At 41.2% G+C, this 25266-nt stretch overlaps 1 protein-coding gene across 1 annotated transcript in view; it reads right to left on the bottom strand.

Annotated features, from left to right (window-relative positions):
- The window catches only part of MKLN1 (muskelin 1), a 396930-nt gene that overhangs the window by 343889 nt on the left and 27775 nt on the right, over positions 1-25266 (bottom strand). The window contains exon 2 of the mRNA XM_050782495.1: positions 20615-20736. The gene's annotated coding sequence lies outside the window, so the exon portion shown is untranslated. The remainder of the gene's footprint in view (positions 1-20614; positions 20737-25266) is intronic.

Genomic DNA, 25266 nt, shown 5'->3' on the forward strand with positions numbered 1-25266 from the left:
ATGAAATTAAAACCCTCCACTTTACAGGGAAAAGGGATGAAACTGAAGCACTCATTCATCTCAGTCTACTCCATCTCAATCTGAATGTTACAGCAGAGGCTGACCTGTGAATTTGATGTGAATTGTGATAGAATCGTAGAAATGAAAGCAAGCTCTGAAATAGTTCCTTCTACCTTCGATCCTCAGTGGGTGAGTCCCAAACCATTACAAAGTTAGTATTTAAGAAACTTTCTCATAGGCAATTTCCTCCAACTGCACCCTAAATTCTACTTTACAGAACTTCACAGACCATTTTTCATGTGCTCTACAACGAAGACGTGAAGACAGCCTTTTGCCACAGCTAATGATCCTAACCATTTTTCTATCATGTGGGTTACATTTCTGGACTATGGGGAGACAGCCTAGAGTGATGGGTAAGAATTCAGAATTGGAGACAGAGTTGCGCTTAAGTCACAGCTGTATGATGATAGGCAATTGACTTAAGCGCTCTAAGCTTCAGTTTCCTCACCCATAATGCAAGCGTGATAATACCATCCAACTGATCAGATTACTGTGCAGACTAGTCTAGAACCAGTGCTGTCCAATAGAAATATAATGGAAGCCACAATGTGAGCCACATGTGTGATGTAAAATTTTCTAGTAGCCCATTAAGAAAAGTAAAAAGAAACAGGCAAAATTAATTTTAGTGCTATATGTTATTTAACTCATGTCCAAAATATTTCAACAAGTAGAAAATGTTCATGAGTATTTTACATTCTCTTTTGTGCACTAAGTTTTCAAAGTCCAAAGTGTATTTCATACGTACAGGTTGAGCATCTCTTATTCGAAATGCTTGGGACCAGGATAGTTTCGGATTTTAGATTTTGGAATATCTGCGTATACATAAATGAGACATCTCGGGGATAAGACCCAAGTCTAAACGTGAAAATCATGTGTTTCATATGCAGAATATATACATGGCCTGAAGGTAATTTTATATAATATTGTTAATCATTTTGTGCATGAAACAAAGTTTGTATCAATCGAACGATCAGAAACCAAAGGTGTCACTATCTCAACCACCCATGGGACACTCTGTGCTTGTCTGGCAACATCATTCCTGACGCTCATTTATGTGCTACTGATAAGCAATCATTTTCTCACGTTTATTTAGATGTAAGTATTCAACACTAAAAAATATAACACCGGCTGAGCACGTTGGTTCACTCTTGTAATTCCAGCACTTTGAGAGGTCCAGGTGGGTGAATCACTTGAGGCCAGGAGATCAAGACCAGCCTGGCCAACATGGTGAAACCCCGTCTCTACAAAAAATACAAAAATTAGCCACGCATGGTGGTGCATGCCTGTAATTCCAGCTACTCGAGAGGCTGAGGCAGGAGAATCGCTTGAACCCAGGAGGCGGAGGTTGCAGTGAGCCTAGATCGTGCCACTGCATTCCAGCCTAGGTGATAGAGTGAAATACATATATGTGTGTGTGTGTGTGTGTGTGTATATATGTGTGTGTGTGTGTATATGTATATATGTGTGTACATATGTATATATGTATATATAACATACTATTAAAATAGTGAAAAAGACAATGTGTTCAGGGTAACTAATCAGCACAGCAGCATCCCTTAGAATACTTGTATCATTTGCTAAACAGCAGCAACAGCACAGAACAGCAGACTGTCACCACCAACAATGCCACTTGTAGCATCATAGTCCTCAAAAAGCTTTGGATTTTGGAGCATTTCATATTTTGAATTTTCAGATTAGGGATGCTCAACCTCCCTAATTAAGGTATGTATAGCATACCTTAATTCAGACTAACCATGTTTCAAGTGCTTAAGAGTCACATGTGACCAGTGGCTATGATATTGGAGAGTGCAAGTCTAGGAAAAAGGCTGTGAAGCACTTAGCATTATGCTAGGTATAGATAATTCTACAAAATCGTCCCGAATGTTATTGTTAGAGGACTGCGTAATCTTCTCAAAGCATTCATGTCTCTAGACTGACCCAGTCTCTCATGCTCTTAGAAGTACCTGGAGAGGTTCCACTGCTTAAGTTTGAGCCCTTCAGTTACTTTAACGGGTACTTCCTTATGGTCACTCCCCATCTATTGTACGGAGAAGGTGACAAAAGGTGGCCTTCGTAGGGGTTCTGCATAGAAAATACACACATGGAGTGTCAGTGACCTTCAGGGTACTGACTTATGAAACCCTAAGAAGGAGACAGCATCATATTGATAGGACAGGATAGGACATTTGCTAAAGCAACCACTTACTCCTATATTTTTCCCCTTCCGAGTAGTGAGGCTTAGGTAAGTAATACATATGATGAAAAGTTGATTTGTTAAATTAAACATAGGCCCAGGTGCGGTGGCTCATGCCTGTAATACCAGCAATTTGGGAGGCTGAGGTAGGTGGATTGCTTGAGTTTAGGAGTTTGAGACCAGACTGGGCAACCTGGTGAAACCCTGTCTCTACAAAAAATGCCAAAAAAAAAAAAAAAAAAAAAAAAAAAGCACAGTGTGGTGGCACACGCCTATGCTCCCAGCTACCCAGGAGGCTGAGGTGGGAGAACAGGCGAGCTTGGGAGGCAGAGGTTGCAGTAAGCCAAGATCGCACCACTACACTCCAGCCTAAGTGACAGAGTGAGACCCTGTCTCAATAATAATAATAATAATAATAATAAATAAGTTCAACTTAGAGTTCCCTTACAACTGAACGATTCTCCTAGGTATGTACCCAAGAAAATTACAAAACGTACGTTTCCACAAAAGCTTGTACACAAAGGTACACAGCAGCATTATTTATAATAGCCAAGAAATGTAAACAAGCCAAGTGCCCAAGAGCTAATGAATGGATAAACAGCATGTGGTATATTCATACAATGAAATCTTTTTCAGCCACAACAAGGGATGAAGGACTGATACAATATGGATGAACCTTGAAAACATTATGCTCAGTGAAAGAAACCACTCACAAAAGGCCACATATTGCATGATTCCTTTTATATGAATTTTTTTTTTTTTTTTTTTTTTTTTTTTTTGAGACGGAGTCTCGCTCTGTCGCCCAGGCTGGAGTGCAGTGGCGCGATCTCGGCTCACTGCAAGCTCCGCCTCCCGGGTTTACGCCATTCTCCTGCCTCAGCCTCCCGAGTAGCTGGGACTACAGGCGCCCGCCACCTCACCCGGCTAGTTTTTTTTTTTTTTTTTGTATTTTTTAGTAGAGACGGGGTTTCACCATGTTAGCCAGGATGGTCTCGATCTCCTGACCTCGTGATCCGCCCGTCTCGGCCTCCCAAAGTGCTGGGATTACAGGCTTGAGCCACCGCGCCCGGCTTTTATGAATATTTACATTAGGCAAATCCACAGAGCCAGAAAACAGATGAGGTCTGTGGGGAGGAGAGAATTGAGAGTGACTCTACCAGGCATGGGAGTTTTTTTTCTGGGATGACGGAGGTGTTCTGGAGCTAGGCTCAGGCTCTGGAGCCAGGTAGCCTGTGTGAAAGCCCAGGTCTCACTACTCATTCGCTTTGTGATTTTCAGCCATGTTCCTACCTCTTCTATACCTCAGCTTCCCTTTACAATGACGATGGTAAGACTGCCTGGGCTTGTTACGAGGATTCAGATAGTTAACATATGTAAAGTGCTCAGGAGAATTCCTGGCCAGTGATATATACTATTTTTTCCCATTATAATTGTTTATGACTTTAAGAAAATTGATATATAATAGTTGTACATATTGTAGGGGTACATGTGATATTTTGAAACCTGATAGCTATTTTGAAATATATAATAAATTATAGTCAACTTTAATTCCCTACTGTACTGCTGAATACTAGAATTTACTCCTACTATCTAACTCTATGTTTGTACCTATTAGCCAATGTCCCTTCATCCCCCGCTCCCCCTTCCCTTCCCAGCCTCTGGTAACCACCATCCTACTCTCCACCTCCATGAGATCCACATTTTTAGCTCCCAGATATGAGTGAGAACATTTGGTATTTGTCCTGCTGTGCCTGGCTTATTTCACTTAATATAATGACCTCCAGTTCCATCCATGTTGCTGCAAATGACAGGATTTCATTTTTTAAATGGCTGAATAACAGTCCATTGTGTGTGTGTGTGTATATATATATCTCCACATTTTCTTCATCTGTTGATGGACACTCAGCTTGTGTGATAGATATAGATATTTCATAAGTGACCCTGATCACCCTGTACCCCACTCTTACTTATTTCTGTCCATAGCATTAGTCACTTTCTTTTTCTTTTTTTCTTTTTGAGACAGGGTCTCTCTGTTGTCCAGGCTGAAGTGCAGTGTCATGATCTCGGCTTACTGCAACCTCCACTTCCAGGCTCAGGTGATCCTCCCACCTCAGCCTCACTAGTAGCTGGGACTACAGGTGTGCCACCACACCCAGCTAATTTTTTTTTTTAATTTTTTTTGTAGAGACAAAGTTTCACCATGTTGCCCAGGCTGCATTCATCACTTTCTAACCTACCCTGTGATAACTTGCTCATATATCTTGCTCGTAGCCCATCAACCCCTACTAGAAGGCAGGGATCTAATCCATTTGTTTGCTGCTAGATTCCAAGCACCCCAAACAGTGGTTAACACAGAGGAGGCACCCCACCACACTTTCTGAATGAGTGAACAAATGGTTGGCACTTCTCGCCAATGGCACTGGACAGCCTGGATGGAAATGAGATGCACCTTTTACTGAACATCTTTTTGTACCATTTTCTATTCTACCATGTGCTCGGTCCTTTTCATAAAGACAAAAAGTGAAAAATGAAATACAGAAAATAAGAATACTTGACCTGAGGGAGAAGCTGGTAGCATTAAACAGTAAGACTTTAGGCGTCAGTGCAAAGTGTGTGATCTAGAGAAAAAAGTGAGGATGTGGTTGCGGGCCACCTTTAGACTTTTAGCCCCTGAGTAAAAAGTGGAATGACACCTCAGAAATGTCACTCAGTCCTAGTCTTGAAGCACGGTGTGTGTTTGTTTGTTTGTTTGTTTGTTTGTTTGAGACAGAGTTTCACTCTGTAGCCCAGGCTGGAGAGTGCAAAGGCGTGATCTCGGCTCACCTCTGCCTCCCAGGTTCAAGTGATTCTCCTGCCTCAGCCTCCAGAGTAGCTGGGACTTTGCCACCATGCCCAGCTGATTTTTTTTATATTTTTAGTAGAGACAGGGTTTTGCCTTCTTGGCCAGGCTAGTTTTGAACTCCTGACCTCAGGTGATCCGCCTGCCTCAGTCTCCCAAAGTGCTGGGATAACAGACTTAAGCGCCTGGCCTAACAAGAAGTCTCAATAAGATCTTACATATTGTGCAATATGTGTTCTGTACTTACGGGTACAATGAGAAATTTTTCCATGGCAAGAGGCCCGTTTCCTGGCACAGTAAACAGAAGAGCTTGTGGAAGGTTGTTGCCCACTTCCCACTGCAGCATGGACAGGCAGGTGGCCACAGTGGACAGAATTCCTCGGGCAGGGACAGAAGGTCTGTCACCACTGCTGGCAGTGCCCTTCCTCATTCTTTAATGAGCTCCAGAAACTAATAAAGATTACAGGATCCCAAATACAAGACTAGACTCCAAATGAACTGTTGTGTAAATGTATCCCAACTAATGTGGGGTAAAACTCTGCTCTAAGTTGTCTTTGAGGTCTCTACCTCTTTCCTTCCTTCAGCCTTAATACCGCTCTGCTCTATTCTGTTAGGAAAAAAACAACTGATGAGTCACCAGCTTCTTGGGTAATGTATTATCCTTTTCAGGAGTTTTGCATGAAAAAAGAGGTCAAAAGGAGAGAAAGAAATAATAATGGTGATGATATTAATAATACTAATAATGATGACCATAGCTGATGATAACTGCATCCCAGCTATTCGGCTAAAAAATGGATACGATTTCTCTAATTTAGTCCTCCAACAATTCTATGAGGTAGATATCACACCTATGTTACAGATGAGGAATGAAAAATCACATAGCAAGTGGCAGATGAAGGCAGATTGTCTCTAAAAATGTTTGCTCCAAGGAATTTTTTAATTTTTGAGACAATGTCTCTCTCTGTGAGCTGGGCTAGAGTACAGTGTTGTGAACATGGCTCACTGCAGCCTTGACCTCCTGGGTTCAGGTGATCCTCCCACCTCGCATCCCAAGTAGCTGGGACTATAGGCACACACCGACACACTCAGCTACATTTTTTTTTTTTTTGTATTTTTTGTAGAGACAGGGCTTCACCATGTTGCCGGGACTGGTTTTGAACTCCTGGCTTCAAGTGAACTGCCTGCCTCAGCATCCCAAAGTGCTGGGATTACAGGCTTGAGCCATCGTGCCTGGCTATGGAAGAATTTCTCAAGTGGAAACTTTGATCCTGTAGGAAGACAGCTGGGGGGAGTCAGACAATCACAGCAACCCTCAGTTGTGGCGGCAATGACAGTTGAGACTTGAAACTTCAAATAACCCACTGTATCTATGACTAACTAGGTTCAAATCTTGAGTCTGACATTCTTAGGATTACCTGGTGGCAAGTCACATACTCTCTTTGTGCTTGAGATTGTCGTTAGAATTCATCGAGATAATGCAAACAAAGTACTTACAACAGTGCCTATGAATACATACATGAGGCACTCAGATGCTGTGTACAGGTGCTCCTCCACTTACAATGGGGTTATGTCCTGATAAACCCATCATAGGTTGAAAATAACAAAAGTCAAAAATGCATATAATACACTTAACCTACCACACATCGAAGCTTAGCTGAGTCTACCTGAAACATGTTCAGAACGCCTGCAATATGGTATTCAGTAAATTACACGAGAAATTCAACACTTTATTATAAAATGGGCTTTGTGTTAGGTGACTTGGCCCAACTTCACAAGAGAGTAGTATCTGCACATTGCTAGCCCAGGAAAAGATGAAGATTCCAAATTTGACATATGGTTCCTGCTGAATGCATGTCACTTTTTTTTTTTTTTTTTTTTTGAGACAGAGTCTTGTTCTGTCACCCAGGTTGGAGTACAGTGGGTGTGATCTCAGCTCACTGCAAGCTCTGCCTACCAGGTTCACACCATTCTCCTGCCTCAGCCTCCCAAGTAGCTGGGACTACAGGTGCCCGCCAGCACTCCTGGCTAATTTTTTGTATTTTTTAGTAGAGACGGGTTTCACCGTGTTGGCCAGGATGGTTTCGATCTCCTGACCTCGTGATCCACCCGCCTCGGCCTCCCAAAGTGCTGGGATTACAGGTGTGAGCCACTGTGCCCAGCCGAATGCATGTCACTTTCACACCACTGTAAAGTCAAAAAATCATGATAAACCATTGTATTAGGTTGATGCAAAAATAATTGCATTTTTTGCTATTAAAATAATGGCAAAACCCGCAATGACTTTTGCACACCTAACAAGGCATTGATGGTCTGCATTTTGATTGCTACAAATCCCTGCTAAGTACTAGAAAACCCGTAATTTATTTCTAGCTTCCCAAATAACAAAGGTGCTCTTTTACCTAATTTTATAATGTGGTTGTTCATCCATTGTCTATAGAATTTTTATTGAAAAGGTGACATAATCAAAATTTGAAGGTAGACACACCAAATCCCATTTCCCTAACACGACAATTATATTTGGTTTTGTGTATTGCTTTCAAGTTTTTCTAACTCTGAGAAGCGACATGGAAAGGGCGCTGTACCAAATCAGTTTGGGATTTTGTCACACTCTCACAAAGTAGCTGTATGACTTTAATGAAGTTACATAACTGCCCTTTGTCTTCATTTTCAAAAAGTTTAAAATGAAGGGGTTAGGCCAGCCGATCTTTAAGATCGCTCTAGCTATAACAGTCTACGATTTTGCCTACAATCTACTTTTTTTTTTTTTTTTTGCTTTCATAATCATGGTTCAGTTGTATATAGAAGGTACATTAAAATAATGTTTACAAAGTTAGTTAATTTCCTAAACTTTGTTTGGAAAATAAAGTTTCACATATAATGAGCTCTGCAAAGGTAAGTTTACAATAAAAAACCCCAGGAATTTCAAAGATAACTGCCAAAATTACCAAAAAGATATAAAAATTCACATCTTAATACATTCATGATATATGTATGTTTACAACGAAAGGATTTATAATTCAATGCATTAATTATAAGGAACACATTAAGTTTGACAAGCCCATTCTAATATTTGTGGATTGCTTCCTGTCAATACCATTTCATGGAGGGATAAACTATTTCCTCCTTCATTTCAAATGCAGAATAGCTTGGTGATGAAATAGCTCTTCCATCTACACACAAAATTGTAGAAGTAAAGGAGCACTTTGCAGGATTTTCTTCAGATATAAAGGGCAAATAAGTAGGACTTTTAAGGAGTCAAATATACAGTTATTAATTTATAATGTAAATATGAAAACGTTAGAGCAGTGTAGTTTTTCCATATGGTATTATTGCTTTTTAAAATTTCTCTATAAGAAAATCAAAAAGGGAAAAACAAAAAAGGCACAGTTCTACCTGACATAGATTGGCAGAACTATGTCAGCGTAAATGTCTAAAATGTCTATAACTATTAATGCAGTGAATCAGTCACTCTCTCCCCCACTGCCACTTAGCATGTAACCTGGTATAACCTTTCTGGAGGTGATCTGACAATACTAATCAAGAGTTTAAATATGTTCCTACCCTCTAGTCGGGTAATTCTACTTACAGAAAAGTGTATGAAGGAAATAATAAGTGCACAATTGCTTTGCCACACTTATTATATACAAGTGTAAAGAACTGGGAACATGTAAATAACCGGAAATAGAAGAATAGCTAAATAATTGATGCTACACATATATGAAATTTATGTATATATGCATATATATTTATGATATATGTGTATGTATATCATATCATAATATAGATAACAAGGGTGCTCATTGCTTCTGGCTTAGTCATGTTTCTAGGTTTTTCGGTGAATGGAGGACCTAGGAGATCTGTCTATACATGTACATATACATCCTAAATTTATATCAACTCTCAATTCAAATTCGGGACCACAGGATTTCTGCCTAAGCGCCTCCATGTTATATCTATATTCCCTTCCTCTCATGCTGAGAATCCTGCTTCTCAAGGACAGCAGGCATAATAAGATTAGAATATCCCACAATTAGGCCGGGTGTGGTGGCTCACGCCTGTAATCCCAGCACTTTGGGAGGCCAAGGCAGGTGGGTCACCTGAGCTTAGGAGTTCAAGACCAGCCTGGCCAAAGTTAAATCTACAAAACAAGGTGAATTCAAAGCAGTCTAGTTTCTATCCCTATCCCCCCACTTTCTTTCCTCCCTTTTTCATAGGTAACTATTATTAATATTTTGTGATGTGAATCCTCCTATTCTTTGTTTTCTAATATAAGCAAATGTATTTACATATGTGTGTGTATGCATGCATATATGTGTGTAGGTATATAAATTTACATATATATCCCTTCTGACATATATGGTAGCATTGTAGACTCACATTTCTACCCCCATTTTTTTTACTTGTAATATATCCTACAGATCAATCCATAATAAATATATTTAAAGATCCTACTTCTGGCCAGGCGTGGTGGCTCATGCCTATAATCCCAGCACTTTGGGAGGCCAAGGCAGGCAGATTGCCTGAGGTCAGTAGTTGGAGACCAGCCTGCCCAGCCTGGTGAAACCCCGTCTCTACTAAAAATACAAAAATTAGCTAGGCGTGGTAGCAGGCGCCTGTAATCCCAGCTACTCGGGAAGCTGAGGCAGGAGAATCACTTGAACCCAGGAGGCAGAGGTTGCAGTGAGCTGAGATAGCGCCACTGCACTCCAGCCTGGGCAACAGAGCGAGACTACGTCTCAAAAAAAAAAAAAAAAAAAAAATCCTACTTCCATTTTATAGCTACACAGACTCCACTGTGTGTAAGTATCATAGTTTATTCAACCAGTCCTCTATTAATAGACATTGGGGTTATTTCTAGTCTTTTGGTATTATAAATAGTTTCTATCCTAAGGTTTTGTATTATATTTATATATATTCGCATCTTAAATATAGATAATTTTTACTATGTGGAAATATATAAGGTGAGCCTATGCCATCTTGTACCAAATAGCAGGAGAGCTATCAAAAACTCTAGGGTTGTGTCAAAAGATGTCAAGAACCAATTTGAAGATGCTATCGCAGACCAACGAGGATAATTTAAGCATTAATAAGAATCATAAATGATATGCACATAAGCACATTAAATACATTTCAATAAATGAGTTCAAATTATAGAGAAAACAAAAGTAATTTAAAAATAAGACAAAGCAAACACCATTGGCACATGCCAAGGAATGATAGGATTAAAATATTACCATTTTTACAATCCTTAATGAACTAATAGATCCAGGTAACATCACAAAAGAAGAGATTTTTATGTACCACCTAATGGCAAACTACTCCACTCCCTAGGAAGCAGTCTTGCCAAAAAAAGGAAAAAAATATATGTATATATGAATCTGATCAGGCCTGTGTGTAGTTAGAGGACAGAGGAACAGTTATAGGACAGCTCCTATGTTGAGCTACATCATAGGAATGCAATCGGAGACATCCAGACTGTGGGGAGTTCTACAGGACAAACAACTTGGTTTTTGCAACAAATAAGTTACGAGGAAAAAAATGAAATTAAAAGAGATTTATGGAATTTAAATTCAAAGAGATTTAAGAGACATATCAACCGACCTCAGTGCATGAACCTTATTTGGATCCCGCATCAACAAGCAAACTATAAAAGTAAGTTATACTTTGGGAGGCCGAGCAGGGTAGATCACGATGTCAGGAGTTCGAGACCATCTGGCCAACATGGTGAAACCCTGTCTGTACTAAAAATATAAAAATTAGCTGAGCATGGTGGTGTGTGCCTGTAATCCCAGCTACTTGGGAGGCTGAGGCAAGAGAATCGCTTGACCCCTAGGAGGTGGAGGTTGCAGTGAGCTGAGATCATGCCACTGCTCCAGCCTGGGTAACAGAGTGAGACTCCATCTCAAAAAAAAAAAAAAAAAAAAAAAAAAAAAAAAAGAAAGAAAAGAAAAAGAAAAAACAACAACAAAAGTAAGTTATAAGATTTGTGAGACAATTAAAAATTCCAGCACTGAATATTTCATACTACTAAAAAATTGTATTAGTTAATGTAGATATGATAATGGTTATGTTTTTTACAAGTCCTTATCTTTTAAAGATTCATATTGAAATATATATATTTTAGACAGAGTGTCAGTCTGTCACCTAGGCTGGAGTGCAGTGGCACAACTGTAGCTCACTGCAGTCTTGAACTCCTGGGCTCAAATGATCCTCCCACCTTATTCTCCCAGTAGTTGGGATTATAGGCACTCACCACCACACACAGCTAATTTTTTAATTTTTTGTAGAGGCAAAGTTTTACTACGTAGACCAGGCTGGACTCAAACTAATGGCCTCAAGTGATCCTCCTGCCCCAGCCTCCGAAAGTGCTGGGATTATAGGAGCAAGCCACCACACCCAGCCATATCAAAATTTATGGATGAAATAATATAATATCTGGAATTTGCTTCAAAATAAAATGAGATGGGGAGAGGAATGGGATATTGATGGGATAGACATGAGGTCCAATTAGACATGGGGTTCTTTATGCTTTCTGTTTACTTTTCCTTATGTTTCATTTTTCTATAATAAACCATTAATATGCATTTATATATCATGATATTCTGGTATGTGTATGTGTGTGCATGTGTCTATTTGTATGTGTGTATAAATTTAAAACAAAATTTTAATGACGATATCTCTGAGTGATAGAATCATCTTGGTGATTTTTATTTCCTTCTTTTTACTCTGTATTCTGTATTTTTATACTGCACATGTATTGCCATTTTTGCAATTCAAGTATAATTCACTTCTGATGCAGTGAATAAAATAACTTTGTCCAGTACTCTTTAAATACAACTGGGCAAGGCTAATTATTTAATATTCAATTACATTTAGTTTTGATTGTGTACAGATCATAGTTTATGAAAATACAGCTCTAAAGGAAAGTTTGAGGTTTGGAAATTCTGTCATTTGATGTAATAGGATAATTTTAAATGTATAGCTCAGGAGTACACCGTTCATTTTTTTCCTCCTTTTTATATAATACAAAAACAACAGATCCAGTTTGGCACAAACTTTCTCCTCCAAAGCCACCTTTGTGCTGAAATCCAGCATCTCAGGTTTCAGTCAAGTAATTTGCAGATGAGAAAAGGTTTCTTAGCAAAATTTTCTTATGGTTTTACTACAGTGTTAGTTCCCAGTAATTTGGCAGAGTACTGTGTTCACAGCTAAGTGAGTCAGAGGGAAGGTTGCTCCTTCTGATTTTCTGATATGCAGAGAGGACAGGCAGTTATCAAATCAAATCACTCTTTTTTAACCACTAAAATAAATGTAAGGCCATGACAGCAGATGCAATCAAAGAAAAATATAGTTAATGAATATCTGTAGTTTATTACTAGTTAATACAAGGACTGCCTGGTTCATCATTCAATTATGAAAAAGTTATTCCTTTAAGGTCAATAAAAATTTTTTAAACCAACTTACAAAAACAAGCCTATTTTATAATCATATCACCATCTGAATGTTCTATTATCAGATAATTGTCCCTTCTTCATTTATTTTGAAATAGACATTTTATTTATCTAATCTTCTCCTTCTGCTTGGTCACATGTTATTTTCTACTAAATAAACCTTTGTCAGCTCCTGTCATGAAATCTATGAACAGATTATCATGGAAGTACTTTTTTACTCTGAATGTAGACTTTAAAGCAAAATCATAGGTAGATTTAGTTATTCATTTGAAAGTGAAACTTTGATTTAACAAATGGCTAGAGGCAGACAATTTTGATTTGGGTCCATCTGTCCATTTGAGTTTCCATGGATTATTATATACTGCACATAAATTCAATTTACACTTGCAACTATGTTCCAAGCTTTGTGCTAAGTATTTTCATATATAATCCCAAGCTATTTGTGAAATAGCTATTTTATTATTTTTGGTTTGTTTGTTCGAGACAGGGTCTTGAACTGTCACCCAGGCTGGAGTGCAGTGGTGCCATCATAGCTCACTGCAGTCTCGACCTCCTGGGCTCAAGGGATCCTTCCACTTCAGCCTCCTTAGTAGCTGGGACTACAGGTGCATACCACTACACCCAGCTAATTTTTTTATTTTTTGTAGAGACAGGGTTTTGCCATGTTGCCCACACTTGAAATCGTTATTTTAGAGAGAGATTAAGTTGCTTGCTCAAGATCATACAGTCATTGAGTTATTCCAGATTTTGTTGCCACTTTTCAGTTATGAACAATGGTGATTGAGAGCATTTGTAACAGTCCTTGGTGCCTAGTACTGGGCCTTGTACTAGAAAGGATGTTAAATCAGTTCAAAAGATGATAGACATCCATCTGGTTGCAAAAACAAGAGGTACAAGGTAATTATCGGAGGAAAGACGGGGCCCGCTGAGGTGGAGCATGCTTTCTCTCATGCAGAAACCAACTAAAAGGAGAAGGAAGAGGGAAGTCTGTTCTTCACAGCAGCAAAGCGGCACTAGCTTTCTGCCTTGATCTTTTAACAAACTTAGGAAGGTTCCAACATCTTCAAGCCTGGGAATACACAGTGTTTGAATGTGATGACCAGCAAACTAAAGGTCAACCTGAGAAAGTTGATTCTTGACATATTTCCAGCAAGGGTCACTTGTTTCATCCCAACAGACTCAAAGTTAAGAATTAAAAACCTCAACTGTAGTAAATTACATGTTTGAAAAACAGAGTTCTAATTACTCGTACATCCCAAATGCCAGTGGGGCCTACTCTATTCATGTACTCATAGCTTTATGAAAAACTGTTTGTTTGGGATGTGGTTTTTTAAAAGTAATTTACCTTGGGACAGGTTTAGTTGAAGAATGGAATATGTGAGAAAAGAATTTTCCAACTTTTGTTGACTCAGAGATGAAAAGGAAAATACGTTTATATGAATATGGCTACTTGTTGATCTAAGACACTTGAAATTTCATTTGCTAAATGCCATATCCAATTATAAATTTCAAGCATAATTTCCAAATCATACCCTTGTTCTAATACTACAGAACCATCTCAATGGGCATCAACTGGGCATCAAATTAACTATTCCTATAAGGCTACACTAGAGTTACTACTAGAAACATTTCATTTGTGGAGACATAAAGACAGGTTACATGATACTTTGTAAGTGGACTTGAACTAAAGGATATTAGAAATAAATAGGAACAACAAAAATAAAACATGACTAAACCAGCTCTCCTGCCACCATCAAAACAAACGTTTCCAAGGAACTGAAGCCAAGAAAATAGAAATCCACAAACACAAAGGCCAAGATAATCAGTCGAATCTACTAAATCTCCATAAATGACAAAACAAAACACTAAAAACCAAGCAATACCAAAAGCCCACCTGCATTGAATACCAAACAACACTGAATTTTCTGCCCCACCACCTGCCACAGAAATCCGAGCCTGCAGCTGATTTTAAAATGACCAAATCTCCAAAAATTCTGAGAGATGTCAATTTTAAAGACACAATATCTTCAATCATATAGGTCATGTCCACATTAACGTAAGTAGTAATTATTAAAAAGGAAGGAATCTCCTTTATTCATTTTAAAAACCAATTCTTTCTCAGATTTGCCACAGAGCCAGACCAACTTAATTGTTCAGACACAATAATATTAGACTGAACTATTTTTCTCTTTCTTCTTTTTTCTTTGGAGACTGGGTCTCACTGTGTCACCCAAGCTGGAGTGTAGTTGCACAATCATGGCTCACTGCAGCCTCTACCTCCTTGGTTCAAGTGATTCTCCTACTTCAGCCTCCCAAGTAACTGGGACTACAGCTGTGCACCACCACGCCTGGCTAATTTAAAAAATTTTTAGAGATGGGGTCTTGCTATGTTGCCCAGGCTGGTCTCAAACCCCTGGGCTCAAGTGATCCTCCCACCTTGACCTCCCAAAGTGTTGGGAGTACAGTCATGAGTCACCGTGTCCAACCCTGAACTGTGTTTCAATCCAATAATTTTTATTATGGAGAGAAAGCTGGGCAATTTAAACAATTATGTGCTTTATTTCTCCATTTCTGTATTCCATTCTTGCTAATATACAGGTATTGAATTTAACTTGTTTCATTCTTAATGGTTTATGTCTTCTTTTTAGAAAAATTTAAACCAGCCAAAAGGCTGCAGGGTAAGTGTTGGTGGCTAGTTCCTATGAGTAACAAGTCATAGTCCATAGAGCCCAGGATGCTGACCTGGAGAACAGGCCAAATTCTGCAGATGTGGTAGTTCATACCTGTAATTCCAGCTCTTCGAGAAACTGAGGTGGGAGGATCACTTGAGCCCAAGAGTTCCAGGTTATAGTGAACCATGATCACGCCACTGCACTCCAGCCTAGGCAACAGAGCGAGACTCTGTCTCAAAAAGAAAAAATTCTGACTGCCCTGAAAAAACCCTGAATACCTACAACATAGAAAATCTAAAGCTTGTGCATAATGCTTGTCAGTGGTTAAGTTCATGCACGTTACAGACTTCACCATAGCCCTCCCACCATACCACCATACCATGGATGCAGGTACTACACAAGCCTCCTTGTATCCACATGACCATTTCTTCTCATTTGGATGCAGTATCTGCTAATGAGCAAGGTCACTTGAAAGAGAACTGAACTCGGAATCAGAGTCCAAGTGTGTCAGTTCCAGCTCTTTGGGGGACTAGACAAGGCAATTTAGTGCAGTGGATCAGTGTCTGCCTGCTAAAGTTAGACAGTGTGGGTGGAAATCCTGGTTTTCCACTTTCTAGCTATGTGACTATAGGCAAGACTCTTAAATCTTGTGACTCGGTTTTCTTATTTGTAAAATGACAATGATACCAATAACTACCTTAGAGGATTAAATGTCTTAAGATGGTTTAGAACAGAGTTGCAGATATTCTAAGCACTCAATCAATGTGGGCAATTATTTTTACTAGCTATATGACCCTGGGGAGCTCAACTAAGCTCCGTAAGACTCTATTTCATCTTCTGTACAAGAAGGGGTCACGATCTCACATGGTCTTTATGAAGACTGAATAAATTCAAGTAACACATACGTGGAAGCTATTTTTAAGACATAATCAATGGCTGGGGGCAGTGGCTCACACCTATAATCCCAGCCCTTTGGGAGGTCGAGGCGGGTGGATCACCTGAGGTCAGGAGTTCGAGACCAGCCTGACATGGTGAAACCCCGTCTCTACTAAAAACAAACAAACAAAAAATAGCTGGGCATGGTGGCAGGCACCTGTAATCCCAGCTACTTGGGAGGCTGAGGGAGGAGAATCACTTGAACCCAGGAGGCAGAGGTTGCTGAGATCAAGCCACTGCACTCCAGCCTGGGCAACGGAGGGAGATCCCATCTCAAAAAAAAAAGAATAATAAATAAAAGTAAGTAAATAAATAAATAAAATATAATCAAGTATCAGATGACTCCTTCAACCTAGCAGAATTAGTTCCTTTCTGTTCTTTGCTTCCATCATACTTAAAAAACATACATGCAACTGCTATAGCACTTGTCGCAAGGTACTGTAAGAATTTGCCCACAAGTCTTCTCCCCCACCAACAGCACATCCTCCGATTCACCTCTGCACCCTTCACACATTGGACATACCTGGGACAGGACCGGTACTCAATAAATATTTGTTTAAATGAATATCGTTCAAACAATTGCACAGGAATTCTCAAGGCCTTTGCTGGGAATGATGGATTATCACTTTTGCTGAGGCTCCTCAGTAGATGACCCAGAAATGTGCTTTTCTTCAGGCACAATATATTGAGATTCTGTCATTTCAGATCCCGCCGGTGTTGTATTTGTAGCATTTGTTCATTCTTTTCACTTAATAAATAATTAGCAAGCACCTACTCTGCCAGATCCTATGGTGGGCTCCATCTAGTATGCCCAAGTGGCAAATGGCCAGACTAATACAGTTCCTGCATATTACATATAGAGGGAACCTACGTACTATAGAATCATCCACCCTTTGAGATAAACTCCTCGGTTTGATTATTTCATTAGGGTGATAGGATCTCAAGGTGGGAAAGAACGGCTTTCTAGAAGTAAAAGTCCTTATACTTTACTTTTATTTTGATTTACTTATTTTAGAGACAAGGTCTCACTCTGATGCCCAAGCTGGAGTGCAGTGGCATGATCCTAGCTCACTGCAGTCTTGAACTCCTGAATTCTAGTGATTCTCCTGCCTCAGCCTCCCCAGTATCTTGGACTACAGAGGTGTACCACCACACCCACCTTGGGGTCCTTATAGAATAATAATTAAGGTTTGCGATCTGACTGCCTGGGTTCAAATCCCAGATCTGCTTTGTACCAAGGTGTAAGTTCTTGGACAAATTGCTTAATCCCTCTAAGCCTCACTTTCTCATCTGTAAAATGAGCTAGTGGGATTGATGTATTAGAAACGACAACCACGTTAATCACATATTATGGCGCTTGCCATACAGTACGCACTCACTCTGTGTTTGCTATTATAAACAAATCTATTCTCCTCATTTCCTCACTCGGGTGTTTGAACTTCTGTCACAAATGTACCCAGTGAATGGGGCATGACTGCCCCGCTTCTGGGCCCCAGGGTCAGGGAATTTACTACCTCCAATGGTTGTCATTTGGCTGCTAGGCAGATCTCGCAGTTGACCAGTGTTAATGGTTTGAAATACACATGCTTACATCTTCCACTCATTGGCCCTCAATCTGCCATTGGGATTGTCCAGAAGAAATCAAATCTCTCCTCTGCCGGATTAGACCTCAAACTTTGAAAGGTAGCTACATATGCTAGTTTTCACCACCCCCCTTACACACCTACATACAACCTTGGATCTTTTTGTTATTTCTGAATAATTCTGTGCAGCAGATTTCTTATTATCCTTTTTATTTTTCTCATATAATCCTTTGTTGATCAATGTATCCGAATGTCTGAAGCCCAGAATTCATAAAACACAATAAATGTGGTCTGATCGTTGGTGAGTACTAGAGAACTAGTTCCCCTCTGGAACATTACATTTCTATTAATACAACAAAAGATTGATTTTTAAAAAAGCTACATCCCACTGTGTTGACTCATCATCTTCTTACAATCAACAGGAGACTGTAAATCTTCCTGCCGTGTGTAGCTGTAAGCCATCTCGCCCCCACTCAGTACTTGTACAATTCAATTTGGGGATCTTTGAGTACTTTATATTGGTACCCATTAAACTCTATATGGTTTGATATGATTCATTATTACATTTAGTCAGGATTGGGGGCGGGGAGAGAATCTGATTGTATCCTCCAACCTATTTGTTATTCTTTCTAGTGTGTGTCATCTGTAAATTTTTTAAGCGTCCCGTCAGTATTATTGTCTTAGTCATCGATAAAAGTGTTCAGGGAAAAACCAGACTTTCATTAGATCCCTAGAGATCCGAATGTGCATTAGCCCCTTTGTGTGTGTGTGTGTGTGTGTGTGTGTGTGTGTGTGTGTGTGGGGGGGGGGGTGGGGTGGGGACGGAGTTTCACTCTTGTTGCCCAGACTGGAGTGCAATGGCACGATCTAGGCCCACTGCAACCTCTGCCTACTGGGTTCAAGCGATTCTCCTGCCTCAGCCTCCCGAGTAGCTGGGATTACAGGCATGTGCCACCACACCTGGCTAATTTTGTATTTTTAGTAAACACTGGGTTTCTCCATGTTGGTCAGGCTGCTCTCGAACTCCTGACCTCAGGTGATCCACCCGCCTCAACCTCCCAAAGTGCTGAGATTACAGGCGTGAACCACTGTGCCCGACCCACATCAACCTCTTGAAAGAAAGAAACAAACAAAGAAAAACAAGGGCCAGGTGTGGTGGCTCATGCTTGTAACCCTAACACTTTGGGAGTCTGAGGCAGGAGGATTGCTTGAGGCCAGGAGTTCAAGACCAGCCTGAGTAACATAGCAAAACCTCATCTCTATTTTAAAAAGTATAAAAATTAAAAAGAAAAACTTAAAAAATACATTATTCATTCAATCAAAAAATATTTACTGAATGTCTTCTGCGTACCAGTTACTATTCCAAGTGCTGAGCATCTAGTGCTGAACAAAAAAAATTGTCTGCCCTCATGATGCTTACATTCTAGAAGGAGAGGTAGACAATAAACAAAGAAGCGTTATGAAAAACAAAAGCAGGCCGGGCGCGGTGGCGCATGCCTGTAATCCCAGCACTTTAGGAGCCCTAGGAGGGTGGATTAGAAGGTCAGGAGAGCGAGACCATCCTGGCTAACACAGTGAAACCCTGTCTCTACTAAAAATACAAAAAAAAAAAAAAAAAAAAAATTAGCCGGGCGTGGTGGCAGGCGCCTGTAGTCTCAGCTACTCGGGAGGCTGAGGGAGAACAATGGCGTGAACCCAGGAGGCAGAGTTTTCAGTGAGCCAAGATCACGCCACTGCACTCCAGCCTGGGTGACAGAGCAAGACTCGGTCTCAAAAAAAAAGAAAAAAAGAGAAAAACAAAAGCAGTTATGGAGCTAGAGAAATTTGACAGTGGGGATGGAATAGGGTTGCCAATAGGCAGTATGGCTAAAGCAGAGTTGGTTTTGGAGTATGGTTGAACTACTCATGTCCTGCATTATTCAACTGGCCATGAGTGGTGAGCAAGTCTTTCTGAGTCTCAAAATCCACTTTTATTTTTATTTTTTATTTTTTTCAGATAAGGTCTTGCTCTGTTGCCTAGGCTAGAGTACAGTGTTGTGATCAGGGCTCACTGCAGCCTCGAACTCCTGGGCTCAAGTGATCCTCCTGCCTCAGCCTCCCAAGTATCTGGGACTACAGGCACATGCCACCTGTAGTCCTAGATAATTTTTAAATATTTGTAGAGATGGGGTCTTGCTATGTTGCCCAGGCTGATCTTGAATTTCCAGCCTCAAGCAATCCTCCTGCCTTGGCCTTCCAAAACACTGGGATTACAGGTGTGAGCTACTGTACCCAGCTGAAAATCCACTTTTCTCTATGTAAAGTCACTTTAGGAAAAAATCAACAGAGCAATGATAAAGAATTTCTTTTTTTTTTTTTTTTTTTGAGATGGAGTCTCATGCTGTCGCCTGGGCTGGCATGCAGCGGTGCGATCTCAGCTCACTGCAACTTCCGCCTCCTGGGTTCAAGCGATTCTCCTGCCTCAACCTCCTGAGTAGTGAGATTACGGGCACCTGCCACCACGCCCAGCAATTTTTTGTATTTTTAGTAAATATGGGGTTTCACCATGTTGGTCAGCTGGTCTTGAACTCCTGACCTCGTGATTTGCCCGCCTCGGCCTCCCATAGTGCTGGGATTACAGGCATGAGCCACTGTGCCCAAAGAATTTAAATACTCATGAAACAGAGGAGAAAATGTGAAAGGATGGAACTCCTCAGAAGACTTCACAACATTTCTCGGTACACATAGCACATTCAAACAATGTGAAAACAACTAGACTAGTCAGGAGTCCAGTCACATCTTCTGATGAAGACTCCAGAGAGAATTACAAAAGCATTACTCTACAGGTACGGTCCATTGTTGACAACTAAACAGAGAAAAAATGAAACATCAACACTTACCGAATTCCAGTCCCCACGTTTTCAAGTATGGAGCAGGTTATGAATCCAATAGTTTATGGAGTCAGGAGGACGGAATGTTTGGATGATCCCAAAACATGGTTTGAGAGTCTGGATATGGAACTCTGGAAAAGACGCCCACAAGGGACAGATGTGAAGTATACCTCTATTAATTACCCTCTGCTTGCAATTTTTTTTTTTTTTTTTTTGAGACATAGTCTTGCTCTGTTTCCCAGGCTGGAGTGTGGTGGCGCAATCTCGGCTCACTGCAACCTCTGCCTCCGAGGTTCAAGGGATTCTCGTGCCTCAGCCTCCTGAGTAGCTGGGATTACAGGCGTGCACCGCCACATCTAGCTAATATTTTTGTATTTTTTTTTTTCAGTAGATGCGGGGTTTCACTGTGTTGGCCAGGCTGTTCTTGAACTCCTGACCTCAAGTGATCCACCCACCTTGACCTCTCAAAGTGCTGGGATTACAGGCAATAGGCCACTGTACCTAGCCCCCTCTGCTTGCAATTCTAATGTTGATGAGTTCTTCTAAATTTGTTTTATCTTTTTTTAAAAAGAGATGGGGTTATCTTTTTTTTTTAAAAGGGCTGGCCTCAATCTCCTGGGCTCATGGAATCCTCCTGCTTCAGCTTCCCAAGTAGCTGGGACTACAGGTGTGCACCACCATGCCCAGCAATAGTTTTAGTGTTTAAATAAATCCCTTTAATGTTTGAGGGACTGGACAAATCTTTGTTGAGTAAAATACTAATTGCTTTCTCCGATTGGAAATTTTATTTATTATTATTATTTTGAGACGGGGTCTCACTCTGTTGCCTAGGCTGGAGTGCAGTGGTGTTATCATAGCTCAGTGCAGCCTCGACCTCCTGGGTTCAAGTGATCCTCCCATCTCAGCCCCCTGATTAACTGGTACTATAGGTGCACATCACACCTGGTTAATTTTTTTTATTATTATTATTATTTTAATTTTTTCTTTTTTTCTTTTTTTTTGAGATGGAGTCTTGCTCTATCACCCCGGCTGAAGTACAGTGGTGTGATCTTGGCTCACTGCAACCTCCGCCTCCCAGGTTCAAGTAATTCTCTTGCCTCAGCCTCCCGAGTAGCTAGAAGTACAGGCACACACCATCACATCCGGCTGATTTTTTTTTTGTATTTTTAGTAGAGACAGGGTTTCACCATTTTGGCCAGGCTGGTTTCAAACCCCTGACCTCAGGTGATGTGCCCACCTCGACCTCCCAAAGTGTTGGGATTACAGGCATGAGCCACCGTGCCCTGCCTTTTTTTTGTTTTTGTAGAGAGAGACTTGTTGTGTTGCCCAGTCTGGTCTCAAACTCCTCGGCTGCAGCAACCCTGCAGCCTAAGGCTAAGGCAACCCTTAGCCTCCCAAAGTGATGGGATTACAGTTGTGAGTCACCACACCCAGCCAGAAATGTAATTTCTATTTTCACAATGATACCTTTGACATTCGCATTCATTCATTTCTTGAGCATTTGTTTTTTATACCAAATACTTTATTGGCATTAGGAATACAAAGGTGGATAGAAAAAATAAGGTCCCCGTAAGCACTTACAGGAACCTCACAGGAGAGGGCACGGTAGAAACAGGAAAGTCAGCCGTGATAAAGAAGCGTGTTATGAAGAGATAAGTACTGAGAGCCCTAGGAGGTCACCTAACCCAGATTTAGGGAAAATTGGAAGTTAGTAACTTGTACACAGACACTTAGAAGGTGTGAAGGAGTTAACCAAATAAAGAGGTGGGGAAGTCTGTTTCAGGTGGAGGGCACAACGTACGCAGATTTTGGAAAGAATGTGAATGATTATGCATGCTGAGTATGTGAGTACTAAAAGTAGTTTAGAGAGTCTTAGAGTGGTCAGATATGAGACTGGAAAGGTGAGCAGCACCAAATTATGAGAAATGTACAAGCCACATTCTCGAGGAGATAGAATCTACTGAAAGTCATGATGGATTACATGTTGGAGTTTTGAAGACAGAAAAGTCCGGACTGGAGATCGGGTTTAAGACTTGGACAACTGGGTGGATAGTGGATATCATTCACTAAGACAGCAAAAATATGAAGAGGAAATTGAGGAGATTTTGGGGAGAAGGTGCTGAGTTCAACTTTCGATGTGCTTGTTTTGTGATGACTGGGGAACACTCAGAGCAACAGGAAGTAGTTTGATCTAGAAATCTGAGGACACGCGTTTAGAAGTCACGCGTACGTGACAGACAAGAGAGTTCACAGCGATGAATGAGATGCCCTCGGAGGGTGTGTAGGAGCAGAGAAAAAGAAAGAAGCCAGAATAACACCAAAGCTTAAATAAAGGATGGTGTGGGTCCGGTGCGGTGGCTCACGCCTGTAATCCCAGCATTTGGGGAGGCTGAGGCGGGCGGATCCTGAGGTCAGGAGATGGAGACCATCCTGGCTAACATGGTGAAACCCCATCTCTACTAAAAATACAAACAGAAAAATTAGCTGGGCATGGTGGCGGGTGCCTGTAGTCCCAGCTACTGGGGAGGCTGAGGCAGAAGAATTGCTTGAACCTGGGAGGCAGAGGTTGCAGTGAGCTGAGATCGTGCCACTGCCCTCCAGCCTAAGTGACAAAGCAAGACTCTGTCTTACCAAAAAAAAAAAAAAAAAAAGGATGGTGTGTTAGTTCATTCTGTGTTGCTTAAAAGGAATGCCTGAAGCTGGGTAATTTCTAAAGAAAAGAGGTTTATTTGGCTCACAGTTCTTCAGGCTGTACAAGAAGCATGGCAGTCACATCTGCTTCTGGTAAGGTCTCAGGAAGCTTTTACTCACGGCAGAAGGTGAAGGGCACCAGGTATGTCACATGACATGGCCAGAGACAGAGCAAGAGTGAGAAGAGGAGGTGTTGCTCTTTTTAAACATCAGTGTTCATGTGAACTAATAGGGCGAGAACTCACTCATTACAGCAAGAAAGGCACCAAGCCATTCATGAGGGATCCACCCCCATGATCCAGACACCTCTCACCAGGCCCCACCTCCAATGCTGGGGATGAAATTTCAACATGAGGTTTGGAGGACACAAATATCCAAGCTATATGAGATGAGCAGAGAAAGGACCCCTGGAAAAAAGAGTGAGAAGGTATAGCCAGAGAGGTAGGGGAAAAAGAATTATGAGGTATCCAGAGAACAAAGGAAAAGCATGTTTCAAGGAGTAGGCTGTGGTCCACAAAGGCAAATGCTATCAAGAGATCAAGCAAGAAAAAGACTAAGAAGCACCCATGGGTGAGAACCATGGAGATATCTGACCAGTTTGGCAGGGAGCAGGGTCCAGGGAGGCAGCAGTCAGGTCATAGTGAGTTGAGGAGTAAATGGAACCAATGGACACAGACACCTGTTTCAAAAAATTTGCCTTGAAAGTGGAAGACATAATCCCTAAACTTTCTTTCCAAGGTTAAGGAAGGTGGGCCGCCATTAGGCCCTTACCACCTGTGTGTCAGCTCAGCTGACCTCATGCCAATGCTCTTGAAGGACATGGCCTGTGTGTTGAACGGCAGCCCAAACACCAGTACTGGTCTTGGCCAAAACTGCAGAACAAACCAAATCAGCCTTTTGTGTCCTCCTCCTAACTCTTCTTCTGCACCTGCCCCTGTCCCTAGGCCTCTGAGGTCCACACAGACTTCCTGGTCCATGGCCCACTGTGAGGCGTGAATGTGCACCTGAACTCTGAGCAGTCCACTGGTGAGATGACCTACAGAGGAATGAATCTGTTCTGACACATTTGTCACACCGTCACTATCTCTCACTTCTTGTCATGGCCTATGTATCGGGACCAGTCAGAGGGAGAGGAGAGGAGTGTAGTCACCTTGGAGTCTGGAACAAACAGCTGGCTCTGCAGCTGGCCAGGCAGCTATCCAAGCAGGGGGCCTCCCTAGGAGCAAAATCCAGAAGCCAAAATAAATGGGTCAGGTGGAAAGCGGATGACTATAACTGCAAGCAATGCTGAAGGTTGGCCCTGGGAACTGAAGGTGAGTCAAGGCCTAATGGACGGACACCTGAAGGGGTTTGAATGAGAGGGGAGGGACGGGCGGAATCCAAGAGCAGGGGCCAGAAATGGGTTAGAGTCAATAGACCACACAGAGGCCACAAACAATGATGCTGTACAGATGGGTCCATCACCACCAGCTCTCTGTTACCCTGAATCCCAGGGTACTGTTTCAGATCTCAGACCTTCACATGAAATTTCTGATATCGACAATTCTTCAAATCTTATTTCCACAACACTCCTTCTCCTGCCATCCTATCCCTGTATTCCAAGAAGAAGATAGGAAAGCCCTGGGCCTGGTTGGGGTGCTAATGAGGTGCTCATAGGCCTTAGTGGTAACTAACCTGAAATAGGTCCCCCATCCTAAGAACCAGGAGTGGAAGTGAAGGCCTGGCACAGTTAATTTAGGCCCTAAATCAGTAAGAAAGCTAGCAGCATGACTTGATTCGTGGAAACATTATTTCTAAGTTGTAATCATTCCAGATTACTTAGGTTTTCCAAAACGCATACAGCGACTGAACTGAAAGGCTTAACTGTCTTCAGTTTGTGATTAGAGCACAGAGAGGAGATAAAGAACACTGGTAAACATCACATATAAATACACTGTTTCTGCCCGTGCACAGACAGGCTACACTGCACA

Source organism: Macaca thibetana, chromosome 3 (genome assembly GCF_024542745.1).
Source record: "Macaca thibetana thibetana isolate TM-01 chromosome 3, ASM2454274v1, whole genome shotgun sequence".
NCBI classification, from domain to species: domain Eukaryota; kingdom Metazoa; phylum Chordata; class Mammalia; order Primates; family Cercopithecidae; genus Macaca; species Macaca thibetana.